We start from the raw sequence: 22,225 nt of genomic DNA, 5'->3' as shown, positions 1-22,225 counted from the left end.
TTTAAGAAATATCTGGGGACTGTGGGGGTGGAGCCAGGAGACTTTGGGGGTGGAGCCAGGAGACATTGGGGTGGAGCCAAGATCAAGGCTGTGACAAGCATAAGTGAACTCCAAAGGGAGGTCTGGCCATCACATTTAAAGGGACGGCACACCTTTTCAATGCCTTCCTTCCATAGGAAATAATGACGGATAGGGCCACCTTCTTTTGGGGCTCATAGAAATGGACCCCCTGGTCCAATCGTTTTGAAACTTGGGGGATATTTTGGGGAGAGGCACTAGATGCTATACTGAAAATTTGGTGCATCTACCTCAAAAAATAGCCCCCCCCAGAGCCCCAGATCAATTCTCCATGATTTTCTATGGGAATAAATCTCCATAGGGAATAATAGAGTTGCCAGCAGACATTTCCCTCCCCTCCCCCCGCTTTCTGACGACCCTGAAGCGGGGGGAGGGCCTCCAAACTGGGGAATCCCCAGCCCCCACCCGGGGATTGGCAACCCTATCAGGTGGGGGCAGAGGAATCCTTGGTTTGGAGGCCCTCCCCCTGCTTCAGGGTCATCAGAAAGCCAGGAGGGAAATGTCTGCTGGGCACTCCATTATTATCTATAGAGATTGGTTCCCATAGGGTATAAGAATTGATCCGTGGATGTCTAGGGCTCTGGGAGGGCTGGTTTTTAAGATAGAGGCACCATATTTTCAGCATAGCATCTGGAGCCTCTCCTCAAAACACCTTCCAGGTTTCAAAAAGATTGGACTAGGGGGTCCAATTCTATGAGGGCCAAAATAAGGTGCCCCATCCTTCATTATGGCGAACCTGGGCAGTATAATAAAAAGCAGAGACATCACCCTGCCAACAAAAGTCCGTATAGTCAAAGCAATGGTATTCCCAGCAGTAATGTATGGCTGTGAGAGCTGGACCATAAGGAAGGCCGAGCGCAGAAGAATAGATGCTTTTAAGATATGGTGCTGGAGAAGAATCCTGAGAGTCCCGTGGACTGCAAGAAGATCCAATCAGTCAGTCCGAAGGGAAATCAACCCAGACTGTTCTCTGGAAAGTCAGATGCTAAAGCTGAAGCTCAAATACTTTGGCCACCAAATGAGAAGCGAGCACTCCCTGGAGAAGACCCTGATACTGGGAAAGACAGAAGGCAAAAGAAGAAGGGGACGGCAAAAGGTGAGATGGCTGGACAGCATTACTGATATAACTAACATGAACTTGAGCAGACTTCGGAGGATGGTGGAAGACAGGAGGGCCTGGCATTTCTTTGTCCATGGGGTCACAAAGAGTCAGACTCGACTGTGCGACTGAACAACAACAAAAATCCTTCATTATTTCCAATGGAGGGGAAGCATTGTGCACTCTGTTTAAATGTGATGGCCAGAACTCCCTTTAGAGTTAAATCATGCTTGTCACAACCATACTTCTGTCTCCACTCTCAAAGTCTCCTGGCTCCACCTCTAAAGTCCCCAGTTATTTCTTGAATTGGACTTGGCAACCCTACATTATCAGCCCACCCTTCTTTTAACTTTGATAACAAAGGAAAGAAAGAAAAATTACTGTCCTTGTCCATGAGTCAGTTTGAGTATTTAATACCATTTGCATCAGCTTTGCCAAAGAAGCTAGCCTTCTTTGGGACTGTTACTGTGATAGAAAGGAGACTGAAAACCAGGGGGGCGGTTTTGTAGCAGGAACTCCTTTGCATATCAGGCCACACACCCCTGATGTAGCCAATCCTTTAAAAGCTTACAGTAGGCCCTATTAAAAGAGCCCTGTAAACTCTTAGAGGATTGGCTACATCAGGGCATGTGTGGTCTAATATGCAAAGGAGTTCCTGCTACAAAAAAAGCCCTGCTGAAAATGAAAAATTGTTTGTGTTCCTGGCTTTTCTCTTCTGGCGTGGGGTCATTAAGAGTGTCCCAAAGGTCACCAGAAGTACAGAAAGAAGCTCCAGGAGCAGGGCTTTTTTTGTAGCAGGAACTCCTTTGCATATTAGGCCACACCCCACTGGAGTAGCCAATCCTCCAAGAGCTTCCAGGGCTCTTAGTCCAGGGCCTAATGTAAGCTCCAAGAGGATTGGTGTGTGTGTGTGGCCCAATATGCAAAGGAGTTCCTGCTACAAAAAAAGCCCTGTCCAGAAGTATTCCTATAGTGTGTCTAAATTAAATGCACGCTTGTATGGAGTGCTCTTCTGAGTACAAATGCTCCATTCACAGAGGAAACCCTCTGCGGTATTTCTGCCTGAAGACCTGGTTCTGCTTTAGCCATTTACTATTATAAACAATAATGTGTGTATTAAAATATATTATGCATTGGGAACAACACATCCTTAGCTTTCCCGGCTGCCAAATCTAGTAGACCTCAAATTCTTGATCCCTTCATTGATTCCAACAATGCCATTTCCCCCTCCCAAAAGAGCTTTTGCGATAACATTAATGCCAACATGACTGAAATAAGAGTGAGTTCAGCCTGCTCTGAATCAATCAAGAATACTTTATTGCATGAAGAAACAGTCACAAACAACCCAGGCAAAACTTCAACTATATACAATCTGGCCATGGTTAACCATGCCCCCCTAGCAGGCAATAGTTGCTCCTATTGACTCACTCCAGAACCCTTCATCTGCATCTCTTTGTTACAAGTTGTTACATACCTAGCATCCTGATTGGCCAGTTCTTCCAGGCTTCAGGATCCTGGTTTGCAAGGAATGCCTGCCTCATACTCAGGCAAAAAGAATACAGTCAGAAGCAATATAATATATAACAATGACCTTTAAAAACCCTGATTTCCCCCCAACCTTTCTTCTTCTTCTTCTTCTTCTTCTTCTTCTTCTTCTTCTTCTTCTTCTTCTTCTTCTTCTTCTTCTTCTTCTTCTTCTTCTTCTTCTTCTTCTTCTTCTTCTTCTTCTTCTTCTTCTCCTTCTCCTCCTCCTCCTCCTCCTCCTCTTCCTCCTCTTCTTCTTCTTTTGGTCATATTATGATTTCCATTCGTAAATACCTAGTGCTTCTTTCCAGGGATGGGAGTGGCTCTTTAAGTGCCAGCTTTGAGAGTGCAACCCAACAAATGAACAGTGTTATTAGCCTCTATGTACGAAGGCCAAAAGGAGGCAGTTTCCCAGTAACGGGAGCCATGTCAACCCTCTCCCAAATGCTACGTCCTCCCACTCCTCTTCCTTCCCGCTTTGAAGCAACCCAAGAAAGGAGCAAGAAGGCAGAGACAATTGAACCGAGACACAGAGCAGAGGCTAAGGAAGTCCACGTCTTTCCTCTGGATAGAGAAGGTAGAGAAAGAAGTACTGTTCTCCCTTTCTCACAATACAAGAACTCATGGGCACTCAATGAAATTGCTGAGCAGTTGGGTTAGAATGGATAAAAGGAGGTACTTCTTCACCCAAAGGGTGATTAACATGTGGAATTCACTGCCACAAGAGGTGGTGGCGGCCACAAGCATAGACAGCTTCAAGAGGGGATTGGATAAACATCTGGAGCAGAGGTCCATCAGTGGCTATTAGCCTCAGTGTATAGATGGAACTCTCTGTCTGGGGCAGGGATGCTCTGGATTCTTGGTGCTTGGGAGGAGGCACAGTGGGAGGGCTTACAGTATCCTGGCCCCACTGGTGGACCTCCTGATGGCACCTGTTTTGTTTTCATTTTTTGCAATTGTGTGACACAGAGTGTTGGACTGGATGAGACCAATTTCTCACTAGCTTTACTAGAAGACTGGCTGTGAATAATCACTCTGAAGACAGATCCACACTAAGCCCGGTCGTACGATGCAAAACAACAACAGATTATGACAGCTCTGCTGACCTGGGCACTAGTAAAATGAACAGCTCATCCGTTTGGCTTTCATATACAACAATATGTGCCTGTATGTACTATGCTGTAAATCCAGGACTCTTATACTTGAAGGGAAAATCCTTAGCTTGAGCCCCACTAGCAGTTTGAATGTGCAACCACTGATGGCTGCCAGGGTCCTACCACTTCAACAGCAGCTGTCTGATCCCCTCTAAAACAGACCTGCCTGGATTGGTTTTTTTCACCTCAAGATTCTATCGTGTCAATTTCGCAGTGTGATAGCACCCTCAGAGTCTCAGAGCGGTCACAATCCCCTTTACCCCCCCTCTACAAGAGACACACTGAGAGGTAGGTGGGGCTGAGAGAGCTCTTACTGCAGCTGCCCTTTCAAGGACAGCTTTGTGAGAGCCATGGCTGACCCAAGGCCATTCCAGCAGCCGCAAGTGGAGGAGTGGGGAATCAAACCCGGTTCTCCCAGATAAGAGAGCTATGGCTGACCCAAGGACATTCCAGCAGCCCCAAGTGGAGGAGAGGGGAATCAAACCCTGTTCTCCCAGATCTCTGGCTGACCCAAGGCCATTCCAGCAGCTGCAAGTGAAGGAGTGGGGAAACAAACCCGGTTCTCCCAGATAAGAGAGCTATGGCTGACCCAAGGCCATTCCAGCAGGTGCAAGTGAAGGAGTGGGGAATCAAACACGGTTCTCCCAGATAAGAGTCCATGCACTTAACCACTACACCAAACTGGAGGCATGAGAGGGGTGGCCTGGTGATAGACAGAGGAGACGAGAGGGTCTCTGGTCAGTGCAGTGCTCCATACAGACTTACTGGGTCTCTCACAGCCACCTGAGATGGATGGGGAGGTTGCTAGATCCAGCTTGGGAAACTCCTGGAGATTTTAGAGATGGAGCCTGGGGGGGACACGGTACAATGCCATAGAGCCCACCCTCCAAAGCACCCATTTTCTCCAGGGGAACTGATCTCTCTAATCTGGAGATGAGCTGTAATTCCAAAGGATCCTCAAGTCCCACTGGGAGGCTGGCATCCCTAGCGCAGGCCCTCAAAATCTGGAACTGACTCTGCAGCTTTCTCTTCAGCTCTCACTCTTAGCCAATCATGAACAAGTGCAGCAGTCGACTTAAGTGGAAATCCAGAGGAAAGATGCAGACTTAAAAGAACATAAGAGAAGCCCTGTTGGATCAGGCCAATGGTCCATCCAGTCCAACACTCTGTGTCACATAAGAACATAAGAGAAGCCATGTTGGGTCAGGCCAGTGGCCCATCCAGTCCAACACTCTGTGTCACATAAGAACATAGAGAAGCCATGTTGGATCAGGCCAATGGCCCATCCAGTCCAACACTCTGTGTCACATAAGAACATAAGAGAAGCCATGTTGGGTCAGGGCAATGGCCCATCCAGTCCAACACTCTGTGTCACATAAGAACATAAGAGAAGCCATGTTGGATCAGGCCAATGGCCCATCCAGTCCAACACTCTGTGTCACATAAGAACATAAGAGAAGCCATGTTGGGTCAGGGCAATGGCCCATCCAGTCCAACACTCTGTGTCACATAAAAACATAGAGAAGCCATGTTGGATCAGGCCAATGGCCCATCCAGTCCAACACTCTGTGTCACATAAGAACATAAGAGAAGCCATGTTGGGTCAGGGCAATGGCCCATCCAGTCCAACACTCTGTGTCACATAAGAACATAAGAGAAGCCATGTTGGGTCAGGGCAATGGCTATCTTTTGTATTCTCCTAGCTTGGTCCACTTAGGAGCTGGATTGTCCTGGTGTTGGGAGTCCATTCATCCACACCTGCTTTTATTCTTTGGGTATGTTTTAAACAGTGAAAGAATAGTAATTTTACTCTCTGGTCATGAGAAGAATATAGACCTAATTAGTATAGCCTTGATATAAATCTTGGAGAGTAATGTATTTCAGCATAAGGAATGCCTGTAAATTTGGAAGTAGCACCAGCATTTACTGATGTACTTTTTAAATAAATAGTTTCAGACTCTTTTGTTGTTTCAAAGTTCATTTCAATTTCATTGTATCCAGTTTTGTTTCCTGAACACATGAGACTTGGGCGGGGGGGGGGATGCAATTTGTTTCTCAGTGGAAGCACATCAGGGAATCTCTTCTGTTCCAAGGTTTTGTGTTACTTTGATGACTGGAAAGTTTTGATGTCAGTTTTAATCTCAGTTCTCCTCCCTCAGGCATCCTCGAACCCATGTTAAAACGAGTGGCATTCATTGACACACTGTTTGTTATGAACCAATTTATTTTTCAGTCCCCTAACAAGATGAACAAATGGGAGGCATTCAAGTTTTATTCATTTTGAAAGGAATGTCTTAACAGCGATAGCTACAAATTCAGTGTGCCCCAGAATGTTTCCCCTGCAGGGCAAATAGCTGCTGTTGGGGGAAGGCGGAAAGTGGATTTAGGTCAAGAAACTGCTTGGGAAGGATCCTGCCTAGGGTTGCCAAGTCCAATCCCAGAAATATCTGGGGACTTTAGGGGTGGAGCCAGGAGACACCGGGGTAGAGCTAGGGGGAGGGGGGGAAACAGCGCCGGGGAGCGTGGCGAGCCACCCCGTCTCAGAGCTGGCGACACCGCTGCGCGGCTGCCGCCTCTTCTCTGCTCGCCGTGGCTGCTCCTCCGAGATGGGCTCAGGTTGAGCCCATCTCGGAGGAGCAGCCATGGCGAGCGGAGAAGAGGCAGCAGAGCCCATCTCGGAGGAGCAGCTGCCGGGGGGGGGGTGGCAGTGGTGTGGCGGCCTCGCCCGCTCCGCCTCTGAGGTGGAATCAGAGGGGGGGTGGAGGCGGGCCGGGGGCATGGCAAGCTGCGAGTCCGGGCCCTAGAAGGGCCCGGATTCGCGGCTCACCATGCTCCTGGCCTGCCTCCACCCTCCCCTTCTCTGGTTTTGCTTGCACTGCTGCCGCCTCTTGACTGCTCCTCTGAGATGGGCTCAGCCTGGGCCCATCTCGGAGGAGCAGCTGCGGTGGGCGGGGAGGGGGCGGCAGCAGCGTGGCACGGTGGCCTCACCCGCTCTGGGATGCGGCGGCTCGCCATGCTCCCTGGCGCCGTTTCCCCCTCCCCCCGTTTCCGTTTTTTTGGGGAGCGGGGGAAGGGGGTGGAAATCCTGGGGTCCCCCGCCAGGGCGGGAGGGTTGGGAAGCCTAATCCTGACCCAATTTGCTGTAATACTCCCAGCCCCTGTGCCTCCCCTGTTTTGAACCAAGGCTTTTTTTTTTTGTAGAAAAAGCTCAGCAGGAGCTCCCCTGTGCCTTTCCCAGAATGCCTGCCAGAGTGGGCACACGGCAGGACTGTCTCTCACCATATATGCCCCGGAGGTCACGTCGTTCGGCCTCCGAAGATCTTTTGACTGTCCCCAGCCCAAGAAATGCCTGTCTTGCCTCTACCAGGCAAGGGCCTTTTCGACCTTGGCCCTGGCCTGATGGAATCAGCTCCCTATGGAGATCAGGGCCCTACCTGGCTTGTTAGCCTCTTGTAGGGCCTGTAACACGGAGCTGTTCTGCAAGGCTTTTGGATGAGGCGGCAGGCATCTAACTGTTAGATCGGTTGGCCTTCCCTGCTGTATCATACTGCTGTACCATCTTACTAAACCACCTTGCTGGACCATCCTGCTGTATTATTAACTAAATATTGTAACTGATTTTATTGTGATTTTATTATTTCCTATATTGATGTACTCCGCCCTGACCCCCCCATGGGGGGGTGAACATTGCAGATTTATACCCCACCTTTCTCCCTGAATCCAAAACTCAAGCAGCTTACAATCTCCTTTATCTTCCTCCCCCACAACAGACACCCTGTGAGGTGGGTGGGGCTGAGAGGGCTTTAACAGCAACTGCCCTTTCAAGGACAACTCCTGCAAGAACTATGGCTGACCCAAGGCCATTCCAGCAGCTGTAAGTGGAGGAGTGGGGAATCAAACCCAGTTCTCCCAGATAAGAGTCCGCACACTTAACCACTACACCAAACTGACTATAAACTGATAATGATGATGATGATGATGCCATTGGGAAGGCATGTAAAAATAGCTCCCCACGCCTTCCCCAGCATGCCAGCCAGAGCCCTGGCCAATCCAGGCGGCGCTCCGCTCCTGGGCACTCCTGCCCCAAAAAAGCCCTGCAGGACATTTTTTAAAAGGAGATCCAGAATATGGGTTTCCTGCTTCATGTGCAATTTAATCCTTAATGTCGCTGAAGACTTCAACATTTCGGGCCACAATCCAACCCACGGGAGCAAATACTCTACAAAATGCATGTCGGTTTCCCAGGATAAAATACAGGTGCATGAATCTTGCCATAGGTTCGTTTGAGAAGTTCAGCCCAAAGATTTTCTCTCTTCTCTCACCTAATTGGAATTCTGCCCACTGCTGCCAAGTGACACCGTATAAAGTATGAGTCCCAGTAATGATCCAAGGTCATTTGTGCTGTGGTGCTGCATAAGATAACCTATTTGAAGTGTCACACTGATGAGGAACAAATCAGGGCACACACATGTTTCTCCTGCCTGGTGTGATATATTAGATGAAGGACAACTCCCCCCCCCCCACCCCCTGCCCATTGTCAAGCAGACCTTGTCAAAAGCAAGGCAGCTTACAGAAGACCAAGGAAAGAGACGCAGAAAGGGCTGCAAATTTCCCATTGTGCGAAAAGGAGTTAAGACTGATCATAATTTTTCATAGAGCTGAAGACGGCATGTCAGAGGCCTCATTTTCCATGGCAAGCACTAATGGTTCCCCAGTTTTCTACAGCGCGCTATTTTTCCAAATTAAAATGAGACAGTTACACTGGAAAGGCTTACTTTAAGGGTCAAACAAGTTCTCTCCACCCCTGATATGGATTAGGACAGTAGCCTCGAGGAAAAAAAGCTTTATGCCAGGGTTGGCCAAACTTGCTTAACCTAAGAGCCACATAGAATAAACGCCAGATGCTTGAGAGCCACAAGACATGAATGTCAGATGTTTAAGAGAAGGAAGGAAGGAAGGAAGGAAGGAAGGAAGGAAGGAAGGAAGGAAGGAAGGAAGGAAGGAAGGAAGGAAGGAAGGAAGGAAGGAAGGAAGGAAGGGAGGGAGGGAGGGAGGGAGGATGGATGGATGGATGGATGGATGGATGGATGGATGGATGGATGGATAGATAGATAGATAGATAGATAGATAGATAGATAGATAGATAGATAGATAGATAGATAGATAGATAGATAGATAGATAGATGATGGATGGGAGGGAGGGAGAGGTAGAAATAAAGCAACTTTAATTTTAAATACATTCTTAAAGTCAGCAGATGGTGGGAGGGCTTTGAGAGCCACACAATATGTGTGAAAAAACCACACGTGGCTCCCAAGTTGCAATTTGGCCAACCCTGCTTTATGCCATTCCCGTGTGCTGATTCCTCAGTTTAAAAGCCCCCTCCCCAAGACTGCTTTAAGCTTTGGTATGGCAAAAAGGACAAGCATGGCATAGAATAATAGAATCAGAGAGTTGGTCATCTAGTCCAACCCCCTGCACAATGCAGGAAACTCACAAATACTACCCCCCCCCCCACACACACACACAGCGACCCCTGCTCCACACCCAGAAGATGGCAAAAAGACTCTCTGGGATCCCTGGCCAAACTGGCCTGAAGAAAGATTGCTGCCTGAACCCAAAGTTGCAACCAGCATTTCCTTGGCCATGAAGGGCCACAAAAACTAAGCCCTGATGCCACCTTTCCTGCCTTCCTTCTCATGATCTGCCAAAGTACCTTGGGTTGCCAGGTCCTCACTGGTCACCAGCAGAGGATGAGGGGTAGGGCTGCCAGTTCAAGTCAGGAAACTTCTGGAGATTTGGGGATAGAGCTTGGGGAGGGCAGGTCCCTCTGCAGAGTACAATGCCACCCTCCAAAGCATCCATTTTCTTCGGGGAAACTGGTCTCTGTAGTCGAGGGCTGGCCCTACAGTGCATAGCACCCTAGGTAGCCTTGCTGCCAGCCGCCCCCTTCCGCGGCACCCTCCCATGCTGCCACATCGCATCTTCTTCATCTTCTATATAATCTTCATAATAGACATAACATCTTACTGATTGTGTATTTGCGAATTATGTATTTTTGTAGCACAATGTAATTTCATTATAAATAGTTCATTGTAATATATATAGTTTAGTAATTTTGTCACTATAACCGTTAGGTTGTTTTCAACTCGTTGTCCCAGTGACTTCTCTCTTTGTATTTGTAGTCTGGAGATGAGCAGTAATCATGAGGGACCTCACCTGGAGACTGGCATCCAACTTGCACTATATGCAATTCTGTGTGCAACAGCTGATGCAAGTGATCCCTGCAACTTAATCCCTACAAGATGGAATTCCTACTGGTGGTCAGAAGGTCTGATCCAGAACTTTTCCCCCCCAAAAATAAACAGATTTTAATAAAGTCTCAAAAATATAACGGTAAGAATTGTTACCCAAAAGTCAATACAAGTGCAAAGAAATATTAATAGGACATGATCCAGAATTTAAGGTGCTGTACTTCCCTGGAAGGAATGGTTGTCTGGGGGTACCATAGTGTTGGACCCAGGTCTGCTGCTGGCTAACCAAACTGGCTAAGTGTGTGGACTCTTATCTGGGAAAACCGGGTTTGATTCCCCACTCCTCCACTTGCACCTGCTAGCATGGCCTTAGGTCAGCCATAGCTCTGGCAGAGGTTGTCCTTGAAAGGGCAGCTGCTGTGAGAGCCCTCTCCAGCCCCACCCACCTCACAGGGTGACTGTTGTGGGGGAGGAAGGTAAAGGAGATTGTGAGCCGCTCTGAGACTCTTCGGAGTGGAGGGCGGGATATAAATCCAATATCTTCTTCTTCTTCTAACCAGGGGATAACTGTAGCCAAGAGCGCCTTTTAGCAGTTTCGAATGGTTAGCTTTTCTGCCTTCTGCTCTATCCACAATTCACCACAAACTGCTTTAAAAGTTCGTGAAGGTAGACCTGTCACAAACTTTGGTTCGTGAACCACTAACAGGGCAAAATTCGTAATGAATTTTGCCTTGTAGTTCAGTTCGTGCTCCTCCCTATTCACGATTTTCTTCTATGAACCAGAGAACACCAGATACAGTATCTCCCTTATACAATTAAAACACTGTACTTAATTACACAAACATATGAAAAATACACAAAACCCTAGTAATGCTTGTGGGGAAAAGTCAAAATGTTATAACGCATGTGCTGTTGCCAATAATTACATTAATCTGAATAACAAAAACCAAACCACCAAGTTCCAATATAATTCCAGGCTTCCAAGGAGTATGCAAAGAATGTTCAATACTCAAGAGTAGTATGAATGTAAATTTTCCAAATGTGCATAACGTAGGTTCTCAATGGAATTTCGATCGTTATACTTCCCGTTTTGATAAATATCTTTATCAAGAGATGATGATGATGATATTGGATTTATATCCCGCCCTCCACTCCGAATCTCAGAGTCTCACAATCTCCTTTATCTTTCTCCACCACAACAGACACCCTGTGAGGTGGGTGGGGCTGAAAAGACTCTCACAGTAGCTGCCCTTTCAAGGACAACCTCTGCCAGAGCTATGGCTAACTCAAGGCCATTCCAGTAGCTGCAAGTGGAGGAGTGGGGAATCAAACCCAGTTCTCCCAGATAAGAGAGCTCTGGCTGACCCAAGGCCATTCCAGCAGGTGCAAGTGGAGGAGAGGGGAAATAAACATGGTTCTCCCAGATAAGAGCGCTATGGCTGACCCAAGGCCATTCCAGCAGGTGCAAGTGGAGGAGAGGGGAATCAAACCCGGTTCTCCCAGATAAGAGAGCTATGGCTGACCCAAGGCCATTCCAGCAGGTGCAAGTGGAGGAGTGGGGAATCAAACCTGGTTCTCCCAGATAAGAGAGCTATGGCTGACTCAAGGCCATTCCAGCTGGTGCAAGTGGAGGAGTGGGGAATCAAACCCAGTTCTCCCGGATAAGAGAGCTATGGCTGACTCAAGGCCATTCCAGCTGGTGCAAGTGGAGGAGTGGGGAATCAAACCCGGTTCTCTCAGATAAGAGAGCTATGGCTGACTCAAGGCCATTCCAGCTGGTGCAAGTGGAGGAGTGGGGAATCAAACCCGGTTCTCCCAGATAAGAGAGCTATGGCTGACCCAAGGCCATTCCAGCAGATGCAAGTGGAGGAGTGGGGAATCAAACCTGGTTCTCCCAGAAAAGAGAGCTCTGGCTGACCCAAGGCCATTCCAGCAGGTGCAAGTGGAGGAGAGGGGAATCAAACCCGGTTCTCCCAGATAAGAGTCCGCACACTTAACCACTACACCAAACTGGCTCACCAAACTGCACATATAAGCAACTTAAGCCTTTACACGGAAGCTTTCAAAGCTATGTATCAAATTCACAGTATTTATTTTAATGCTTCTTATCTCTGGAGCCTTACAACTCCTGTAACATTCACGACTCAGTGGGACATAGTTCCTGCTGGGCCAGTCGCTCTCAAAATGGATAAAGATACTTTGGGAGGTGGGGAAAGCCCAGCAAAATGGCAGACGGCGTGGCACACCAGCCGATGACTATTCCTCCGCTGCGTTGTTACAAATCTTCAAAAACTATCGTCTTTTTTCCAAGCCAAAGACAACTCACCTTTTTGTTCTTGTTGTTGGGGTGCTGGTGGTCTGCACTGTATTATAAGAAATATGGGGGGGGGGGGTTGCAAGCAACCTGAAGCTGCTTTTTCGGCATCTCAGCAATTCTTTGGCATCTTCTTCTCTGCAAGGCCTCCTTTTCCAGTGTTACGGCAAAGTCATAGGGCCATGACTATCCTGCAATGAAACGTAATGCACGGTTGTGAGCCAGCCTCCGGCAGGAAATTTATAAAAGGTAATAGGTGTTGGAAGAGCAGCAGAAATAAAAAAATCTTTGTGACGGGGAGGGAGCGCTTGACGGATGAAGGCCATTAGGTGGGAAATATATAAAGGTGGGTCTTTCTTTCTTTCTGAACAAAGCACGGTATCATCTTGGCCAAACCCGGTTATTCCAGTGTCTGTATTAATTTTTGGCAAGAGGACCTAAAAGCTGGATTCAAATGAAGAAAAATGTACAAACATGATACAGTGGCAGCTGCTGTGGATGTTATACCAGTGGTGAAGGCAATTTTTTATCATAAACTCTAGGATTCCCCCCACCCCCTTTACTTTTTGCCAGGTCCTGGAAATAATTACCTCGTCTGACAAAATGGCATAGGCTGATTCCCAACTCCCCCATGTGGCAGTGCGGCTTATGTATGGTTGTTTTTTTTTTTGGGGGGGGGGGGGGTTGAGATGTCAATCTCTTGCATTTTTCTCCTGTCCTACTCCTGAAAGCCTTAAGGTGGCAGTCATGGTGCTCCACCTCTCCATGTTATTCTTGTAACAACGTGAGGTACAGTGATGGGTCCGTGATCTCCCAGAGGGCTTCAGTAATGAGCGGGGCTTACAGCCCAGTTACAATTTTATTTGTTTGCATTCTGCCAAAGTCCCCCAGCAACCTTCCATGGCACAGGGAGGATCTGAATTTACTTTCCCCATTCGCTACCCCAACGTACTAAATTAGGTGGACAAGAACAAGGAAATACAGGTCTTTTTGTTTTACCTAGACTTGCAGCAACACCAAGTGGCAGGCAACTTTTATTACCTTTTATGGCTATCCAGACAAAATGGCCTTCTAATTTGTTACAATGTTTTGCCATGTGATCCCAGCTTTGTATCAGTTTGCACTCTTAACCCACCAACTACAAGTATTTCAGCCCACTGGACATGATTTACCGTCTGATGAAGTGTGCTTAGAGCACATGAAACCTTACATTCTGAATAAAACTTTGTTGGTCTTAAAGGTGCCACTTGACTCCTACTTTGTTCCAACCCCTACACTGTTACTCTGAGATCCTGAGGGAGCACGTGAATGTGGCCATTCACCCATGCACACCCAGCTCTGGGGACCTGAGTCTTTGTATACATAAACTGCAAATTGATGTGTTATTTTTCCATAAAATAATGAGCCAATATTTTAAAAATGAAGGAGGAAGAGGAAGAAGAAGAAGAGTTGGATTTATACCCCACTCTTCACTCAGATCTCAGAGCAGCTTACAATCTCCTTCCCTTCCTCTCCTCACAACAGACACTCTGTAAGTGAGGTGGGGCTGAGAGAGTTCTTGAGCAAACAGCTCTGAGAGAACTTGTGACTGACTCAAGGTCACTCATCAGCTGCATGTGAGGAGGGGGGAATCAAACCCAGTTCTCTTAGATTACAGTCCACACACTTAACCGTGACACCAAACCGGTTGAAGGCAAGGCAGGAAGGAAATTTAAAGGCAGTTAGCAATCAAAATGTTCGGCGAGTCAAAATATTTCAAATATCTAGTTTGGTAAGTCCTAATTCAACAATTACAAACTTTTAAAATATAATTAATGTGCCCGAGAGTGTTTCACTCATGACTAATCCATGAGAAAGCTGGGTGGGTATGGGCATGTTTTTGAAGAACATGACAGGAGATAGGTTACACGAGAAAGGGAAGCAGAATGAAAGATAATGCAAGGGTAAAGTTTGGGAATAAAAAGGTAAAGGTAGTCCCTTGTGCGAGTACCAGTCGTTTTCGACTCTGGGGTGACGTTGCTTTCACAATGTTTTCATGGCAGACTTTTTACGGGGTGGTTTGCCATTGTCTTCCTCAAGCTTGGGAATACAAGAGAGAAAGTTGCTAGAGAGCTGTACAAACAGGCTGGCAGGAGTAGGGATGGGCATGAATCGAATTGCGAACCGGGCATGAGTGAAACTGGAATCTCCCAGGTACTAGCTTGACACACATAAGCACAACAACATGCTGGCTGTCATCTCTGTCCAGGGGTCATTTTGTAGAAAAAGAGGTGCTGGAACTCATTAGCCCAACTCATTTGCATGCTTATTTGCATAGGCCACACACCCCTGACATCACCGGAAGGTGTACTACATTATATCAGCTCAGCATCTACCTTTAAATACTTCTTGGATTAGAATGGTCATAATAAAACCTGACACCCATCATACTTCTTAAATTACTTTCTCCTATGTGGCCACAGTGGCACGAGGAAGATTTCCACCTGTCCGCTTTATATGTTTTGGTTATTTACCCATTTTTTGTGGGGGGGGAATATTAGAAAGTTTGTCAAATCTTAACAGTTCTGCAAAATTCTCAAAGGGGGTTTGAGCAATGGAGCCCAGAAGCAAGTACTTGGCGGAGGAGAAGAAAGAAAGAGCATAACAAAAATTAGAGGTTTCGGAGTTCCACTCCTGTGAGCTCAGAGTTGGATTAACAATTAGGCCAAGTAGGCACTGGCCTATGGGTCCCCATGCATTTAGGGGCCTCGGTCCAACTTTCCCCACCGGTTTCCCCCCTGCTTGCAGCCCTCCCGGCCTGCACGTGCAGCCAGCAACGAAGCCACGCTTTGCTCAACTTGCCTGGTGCGGCTGCTTCTGGCGTTGTCGCCAAGTTTGCCTCTCTCTGCCTCTCCCCCACAGTTTTGTCTAAGGGGCTTTTGAGAAGCTACCTGCAGGCTGCAGCAGCGGTTGCGGGTGCTGTGACTCTGAGATAATTCACAATGGAGCCCCTGAGTTTTTGACTGCCTAGGGGCCTCCACGGGGTTTAATCTGGCACTGTGTGAGCTCCTGTCCAAAATGAGGCCTGTCTCCATTTAAATTTGGATAAGCATTCCAAAACTGGTTGTGTTTTCCCTGCCCTACGGTATAAAAGAAGCCAGCTAGAACCTCGCTTGAGCTGAGCACACAAACCTGATGATTTCTTTTGCATTCCTAAAAACACCGCTGAATGTATCTTAACTTTGGATAGGTTCTCACTCCATCCCCGTTTCCTCCTCCCATAACCAGAACGTCGTTTATAAAAAGGCTCTGCCTGGAACAAATGACTTGCGCTGAAATGCCTACTGACATCCGATTAATGAGTTTTGCTTCATTACAAATGATTAGCAGAAGGCACTCTCATTTTTTCGGTCAGCAAGAATGAAATCTAATTTATCACTTCATTGGGACTACGGTGCAGGATGCCAAACAATTTGGGATGCTGGATGTTGGGAGAAGGTGACGATAATAACAAAACACATTTATAGCAGCTGACCTCTGGGTGAAACTTTTCTTCGCCCTTTTATTGTATTTTTAATAAGGTTTTCTTTAAAAAGAAACTCATTGCTGTGCAAACGATTTCACAGCTGCTCCGGTCTTCTGGTAAGTTCCCTCTTTGATGGCCAGGAGGCTTTTAAATCTGAAGAGCCCAACAAGAAAGAAACCAAAGAATAAAAGAAATGTCTTTTAGCTCTGCAAAAAAAGAAAAGAAAAAGGGATTGAGTTGTTGTGAGGGGTTCAAATAGCAAGATAAAAACAACAGAGGAAATTCGGCATCTTTAAAATATCTTATGCTTGCTTACTTTGTTTTTTTTTTCCAGTTGAGACTGAGACCGATTCCCCACTAGCTTTACCTCGCTCTCACGCTCCTCTTCTCCGCGGGGCTTCTGTTGGATTTCACACTATCTGCCCCGGGGCTGCAACCAGCTTCGCCTTCTTTGCACGGCAAACAGTAACAGGTTTTTAGAGGATCTCGTTTGCTGCGTGAAAGAGGCGGAGCGAGTTGCAGCCCCGGGACAAATAGTGTGAAATCTGAGGGAAGCCCCGCTGAGAAGAGGAGACTGAGAGTGAGGTGAAACTAGTGGGAAATCGGTCTCATCCTGCTGAGTTTTTGCAGCTATCATAGGATTGGCAGGTCCCTCCTGGCTACCAGATCCAGGTTGGAGAATTCCTAGTGATTTGGGGGTAGGATTCCCAGATCCAACTTAGAAAATATCTAGGGACTTTGGGGGTGGAACTGGGACACTATGGGGATGTGTCAAGTTCTTCACAGTCCTCATCAATAGACACTTCTCAGAGTTTGCACAGTAAGTTCATTGAATTATCATAGCAGGTACAGACAGCAAGATTCCTCTTGCCAAAACTGAGGTTCAAGGCCTCAGCTCCCCAGATAAATGCTCGGGTTCATCTGTTATACATTTAAAATGCTAAGCACCAGAATCTACCGATTGCAATCCCCTCATCCCCCCTCGTAAACACTCTTTCTCACATCAGTAAGAAAGAAATGAAAGTACATTCACTGAGAGTCAGATAACAGAGGGTGAGCTTGGTACCCTCATGTTCTCTTTCCCAGGGCAGAAGTGGTTACTTTGCAAGGTGCAGTCATAACAGGCCAAGCATGCAAGAATACAATACAGATAAATTGAGCTGGACCCAGTGAGGTTACATAAAAGTATAATAATAGTTCCAAAACACAATTCATGGCAATAGGTCCTCTTGAGAGGGTGGAGCCAGGAGACTTTCCCATTCCCTTAAATAAATAAATAAATAAATAAATAATACAGCAGTACAATTCTCCTGAATACAGTTTTCATCTCCTTGTTCCCCAGCAGCTACACTTCCACTAAATGAAAGTGACACATACCCACACACTCTCACAAAGCAACCAAAATAAAGTTCGCAAGTATGCACTTTTGTGATCTCACTGGGGCAGTTTATTCACAATGCTGAATGTAACCATCTGCTGTATTTCAACCAACTTCTTCAGGAAAATGAAAGAACATCCTAGGGGGTGGAGTTTTCATCGCTCTGCCGGCTCACCCCACCCCCTTATAGCTTGCCTTTTGATGAGATTTAAAGGCACACATACATTCAGAAACACCAACAGTTGCAAGCCTCTTCTAAACCTGCTGAAGTTTAAAGGCATATAGTGGCTGTTAGGGCAGGGCTTCCCCCTGCCGGCCAGCTGGCTGGTGGCAGGGAGGAGTCTGAAAACCTGGGGGAGTCCCCCACTGGGAACTGGGAAGCCTATTTGGGGGTGGGCCTGGAGAGGACAGTGGGGTACAATGCCGAAGATTCTACCCTCCCAAGCATCCACTTTCTCCAGGAGTTTCTAATCTCCATAGTTTGGAAATGAGCTGTAATTCCAGGATAATTTTGCCAGGGTATCTTCAAGACCCCTGGAGGCTGGCATCCCTACTTCTGAATCCTATGGAGAAAGTAAGGAACCGCTTATTGCAAGACTCCATGCGATTTCGATAGTCAACACTTCATCAGCCTCCTTCTCCCGACTTTGTACGGAGCTTTAGCTAGATTTTTTAAAACATGGATTAACGCATACTCTCTCCAGCTCCATGTTAAAAAAAATCTAGCTAAGGCTCCGTACAAAGTCGGGAGAAGGAGGCTGATGAAGTGTTGACTATCGAAATTGTGAAGAGTCCTGCAATAAGGGGTTCCTTACTTCCTCCGTACCGTTTGGAGTTGAACGCTGAGTTGTAAAGTTTTCACCCATCTCTGTGTCTACTTGAAGAAGCCATTTATGAGGCTGTGGAAAGACTTTGTGGGGACAGTTCATATATTGCGTACTCAGTGTTCTGTATTTTCAATTTTGCACTAAATATATTTACACACGGTTTACGTGGAGATTACATTGTTTTCGGTGGTTTCCTTATATATTTTCTCCAGAGCAGCAGATCTCTGCCAGCTGGAGATCAGTTGTCAACGCAGGAGATATCCAGGCCCCATCTGGAGGCTGGCAACCCTAATTCAATCCCCAGCACTTCCAGTTCAAGGGTCCAGATAGATGATGTGTGCAATGCAATTTCAGAGGGACTACAGAGCCAGTTTGGTGTAGTGGTTAAGTGTGCGGACTCTTATCTGGGAGAACCGGGTTTGATTCCCCACTCCTCCACTTGCACCTGCTGGAATGGCCTTGGGTCAGCCATAGCTCTGGCAGAGGTTGTCCTTGAAAGGGCAGCTGCTGTGAGAGCCCTCTCCAGCCCCACCCAGCTCACAGGGTGTCTGTTGTGGGGGAGGAAGGTAAAGGAGATTGTAAGCCGCTCTGAGACTCTTCGGAGTGGAGGGCGGGATATAAATCCAATATCTTCTTCAATATCTTCATCTACATCTCCTGGCAGCCCTGACTCTGGAGAGGCTGCTCTTCCACTTTCCAGAGGGAAGGAGGGAAAAGGTTGGTGGGTCTCATCAAGCAGGACCATGCCAGCAGTGAAGCACAGGCAGACCAAGAGAAACAGGTTGATGGAAAGCTGGGGAAAGGGAACCAAAGACTGGAGCAGATAACTTTGGGGATTCCTGCTGCAAGATAGAACCTCCAGGCAGAGACGCTATTGTTGAGTGGTGTCAGGCAAATCCAGGGAAGAAGGACCTGGAACCAGAGAACTCTTATTTGTTGTTTTCAGTGGCTATTAGCCACAGCTTATCATTGGAACTTTCTGTCTAGGGCAGCGATGCTCTGTATTCTTGGTGCTTGTGGAGGGGGGGGGGGGACAACAGTGTGAGGGCTTCTAGTGTCCTGGCCCCACTGGTGGACCTCTTGATGGCACTTGGTTTTTTTGGCCACTGTGTGACACAGAGTGTTGGATTGGATGTGCTGTTGGCTTGATCCAACATGGCTTCTCTTATGTTCTTATGACTGGCAAACACTAAAAGGCCTTGCCAGATCTCAGTTATTATTTGCACACAGACACACCCCCTTTGGATTTGCTTCTACATTAATGTCCTTCTGTGAGTCCAGTTGCTGCAATTCACCAAGGCTGGGAAGAGGCTGCCAACCCTGAAGTGCCTTTAGTACTTGCCTCCAGTCTGAGTTGCACAGGCAAACTACTGACTTGCACAATTATTACATGCGAAAGTCATCTGCCTGAGACCCTGGACATCCACTGCCAGTCTGAGTAGACAACATTGACCTTGATGGACCAACATCAGATGTAGTAAAAGGCAGGTTCACGTGTTCCTCCTCAAATGCAAAAAAAGGAGGTAGACAATACTATATAGCAGGGGTGGCCAAGGGTAGCTCTCTAGATTTTTTTGCCTACAACTCCCATCAGCCCCAGCCAGCATGGCCAATGGCTGGGGCTGATGGGAGTTGTAGGCAAAAACATCTGGAGAGCTACCCTTGGCCACCCCTGCTATATAGTATGATGATGAAGAGTAGATATGGGAATGTACTGGCTTATAAACTAAAGTTCATACATTTTGGTCAGTTCATAGTTCGCAATGCAATGTTCGTGAACTAAAGAACCACCACGAACTTCCATGATTTTTTTCATGCAGTTCAAATTCCTGTTTGGTTTGCAACCTGGAGTACTGTTTTGTGGTTCACCCACAACAACAAAAAAATATTTTATTTATTTATTTACTTTCCATTTATATCCCGCCCATTCCAAACAGACTCAGGGTGGCTAACAATCATATAAAAACCAACATCTCAATTTCAAATATGAAACAATAAGACAGTCAATTATAATTTTAAAACAATTTAAAAGTATTGGTGCTCTACAGAGTATACAGTTTATCTGTTGGTGGTCCTTCTGGTGGAGTTGCCCAGTAGCATAAAAGTGGCAGCCTTCTCCCCTAGTTGTTATAGGCCTGTTTAAAAAGTTCAGTTTTACAAGCTCTGCGGAATTGGGAAAGATCCCGCAGAGCTCTTATGGCCTCAGGGAGCGCATTCCACAGCATTGGTGCTGCCACTGAGAAGGCCCTGACCCGTCTGGCCTCCCTTGGTCCGGGGATGGATAATAGATTTTTAGTTCCTGAATGCAGTGCTCTCTGGGGAACATATGCAGTCCATGCCCATCCCCCAAAAAGAGAATGACTTGTAAAAATAGAAGGACCCATGTTTGTCTACTTTACAAGGCTATTTTAAGCATGACAAGAAGATAATGTCTGTGAAATGTGTTCAATTAAGGTTGTTGAACTCATTGAAGTATAGTGGCACCTTCTTTTTGGGCTCATAGAATTGGACCCTCTGGTCCAATCCTTTTGATACTTGGAGGGCATTTTGAAGAGAGGCCTGTAAGTTCTTGGAGGATTGGCTACATCAGGGGTATGTGGACTAATATGCAAAGGAGCTCCTGCTCTAATTCCAATCATGAGTAGGCTGTTCAGGTGTTGTTCTGGTGTGTACCAATCTTGAGTAGGCTGTTCAGGTGTTGTAAAAATAGAAGGACCCATGTTTGTCTACTTTACAAGGCTATTTTAAGCATGACAAGAAGATAATGTCTGTGAAATGTGTTCAATTAAGATTGTTGAACTCATTGAAGTATAGTGGCACCTTCTTTTTGGGCTCATAGAATTGGACCCTCTGGTCCAATCCTTTTGATACTTGGAGGGCATTTTGAAGAGAGGCCTGTAAGCTCTTGGAGGATTGGCTACATCAGGGGTATGTGGCCTAATATGCAAAGGAGCTCCTGCTCTAATTCCAATCATGAGTAGGCTGTTCAGGTGTTGTTCTGGTGTGTACCAATCTTGAGTAGGCTGTTCAGGTGTTGTTCTGGTGTGCATAAGTTGTGTACCAATCTTGAGTAGGCTGTTCAGGTGTTGTTCTGGTGTGCATAAGTTGTGTACCAATCTTGAGTAGGCTGTTCAGGTGTTGTTCTGGTGTGCATAAGTTGCAAACCAACTTTTGATTTATTGGCATTCATTACAGAAATCTCACGGTCAATGCTTTGAGCCTAAGACCCTGGGATGTTACCTGAATTGCCCTAAAATTAGGCTTGGGGAATTAGAGGGTGGGCAATTAGGCTTTAGCAAAATCAGAATCTATGTAAACAGAAGTTTCTCCTTTGGAAGTCACTCAGTAACGAGGAGATATTGTCTAACAATCAAGGGGTTTTGTTATGAAATAAAGGCAAGCATACAAGGATACAAAATCATACAACATACATACAGGCCTAAGAAAACAGCACGAAAAAGCACAGGGGTAAACACAGGGATGGACGAACAGGGCGATTACCTATCGTATTCTTCGAGGAAGGCTCAAATGGTGACGAAAAAGGGAGCTGGGAGAAGGACCCTCAACTGATCAAGTATCAGGGGCGAATCTAAATAGCAGGGTAGGGGGTACTGTCAGATGCACACTTGTGGGGTGTTGGGTCAGAAGTTATAAGGTCTACCTTGAGCCCTTAGGGGGTAGGAGGTCCAGAGAATTATGACACGGGATCAGATGGGACATGATGCGGCATCACGTGGTGCATTACCTCAGAGAAAGGGGAGGGTCCAAAATGATAGTTTGGGCAAGGCATGGGCGAGTCATGGGGGGAGGAGATTAAAACAAGCTATACAAACTTATCTAAAAGTGACAATAGAGGGCTGAATTGATATCTAAGGTGACACTTGATCTACACAATAACTCTGACTCTGGGTTAAGACTGTTCTTCCTCTTCTTACTCCTCTGGGTGGCACCGTCCTTTGTAACAACAACAACAACAACAACAACAATAATAATAATACATTTTATTTATATCCCACCCTCCCCGCCTTTTGTCTAGAGTTTTGTTTGACAAAAGCTTGGGTGGTCCAGCAGGCTACATGCCTAAGATAAGCATG

Source organism: Heteronotia binoei, chromosome 3 (genome assembly GCF_032191835.1).
Source record: "Heteronotia binoei isolate CCM8104 ecotype False Entrance Well chromosome 3, APGP_CSIRO_Hbin_v1, whole genome shotgun sequence".
Classification (NCBI taxonomy): domain Eukaryota; kingdom Metazoa; phylum Chordata; class Lepidosauria; order Squamata; family Gekkonidae; genus Heteronotia; species Heteronotia binoei.
This window is presented reverse-complemented; position numbering follows the sequence as displayed.